Source organism: Trifolium pratense, unplaced genomic scaffold (assembly GCF_020283565.1).
Source record: "Trifolium pratense cultivar HEN17-A07 unplaced genomic scaffold, ARS_RC_1.1 scaffold_127, whole genome shotgun sequence".
NCBI classification, from domain to species: domain Eukaryota; kingdom Viridiplantae; phylum Streptophyta; class Magnoliopsida; order Fabales; family Fabaceae; genus Trifolium; species Trifolium pratense.
Window position 1 is genome coordinate 37,501 of NW_025721028.1, and position 1,513 is coordinate 39,013.

Consider the following 1,513-nt stretch of genomic DNA (forward strand, 5'->3'; position numbering starts at 1 on the left):
ATGCACACGGGGGTGTCAAGCAACCTCCATGTACCGTGGCATGACCGTGGCCAAGTAATAAAGATCAAATTCCATGCCTATGCCAAGTTGGACCAAGGCCCCGTCTCGTTTTGCTATAAGCAAGGGCGTGGCAAGGCACGCGGGGGGCCAAAAAATCAAAGTGCTCCGAAAATGCACACGGGGGTGTCAAGCAACCTCCATGTACCGTGGCATGACCGTGGCCAAGTAATAAAGATCAAATTCCATGCCTATGCCAAGTTGGACCAAGGCCCCGTCTCGTTTTGCTATAAGCAAGGGCGTGGCAAGGCACGCGGGGGGCCAAAAAATCAAAGTGCTCCGAAAATGCACACGGGGGTGTCAAGCAACCTCCATGTACCGTGGCATGACCGTGGCCAAGTAATAAAGATCAAATTCCATGCCTATGCCAAGTTGGACCAAGGCCCCGTCTCGTTTTGCTATAAGCAAGGGCGTGGCAAGGCACGCGGGGGGCCAAAAAATCAAAGTGCTCCGAAATGCACACGGGGGTGTCAAGCAACCTCCATGTACCGTGGCATGACCGTGGCCAAGTAATAAAGATCAAATTCCATGCCTATGCCAAGTTGGACCAAGGCCCCGTCTCGTTTTGCTATAAGCAAGGGCGTGGCAAGGCACGCGGGGGGCCAAAAAATCAAAGTGCTCCAAAATGCACACGGGGGTGTCAAGCAACCTCCATGTACCGTGGCATGACCGTGGCCAAGTAATAAAGATCAAATTCCATGCCTATGCCAAGTTGGACCAAGGCCCCGTCTCGTTTTGCTATAAGCAAGGGCGTGGCAAGGCACGCGGGGGGCCAAAAAATCAAAGTGCTCCGAAATGCACACGGGGGTGTCAAGCAACCTCCATGTACCGTGGCATGACCGTGGCCAAGTAATAAAGATCAAATTCCATGCCTATGCCAAGTTGGACCAAGGCCCCGTCTCGTTTTGCTATAAGCAAGGGCGTGGCAAGGCACGCGGGGGGCCAAAAAATCAAAGTGCTCCGAAATGCACACGGGGGTGTCAAGCAACCTCCATGTACCGTGGCATGACCGTGGCCAAGTAATAAAGATCAAATTCCATGCCTATGCCAAGTTGGACCAAGGCCCCGTCTCGTTTTGCTATAAGCAAGGGCGTGGCAAGGCACGCGGGGGGCCAAAAAATCAAAGTGCTCCGAAAATGCACACGGGGGTGTCAAGCAACCTCCATGTACCGTGGCATGACCGTGGCCAAGTAATAAAGATCAAATTCCATGCCTAGGCCAAGTTGGACCAAGGCCCCGTCTCGTTTTGCTATAAGCAAGGGCGTGGCAAGGCACGCGGGGGGCCAAAAAATCAAAGTGCTCCGAAAATGCACACGGGGGTGTCAAGCAACCTCCATGTACCGTGGCATGACCGTGGCCAAGTAATAAAGATCAAATTCCATGCCTATGCCAAGTTGGACCAAGGCCCCGTCTCGTTTTGCTATAAGCAAGGGCGTGGCAAGGCACGCGGGGGGCC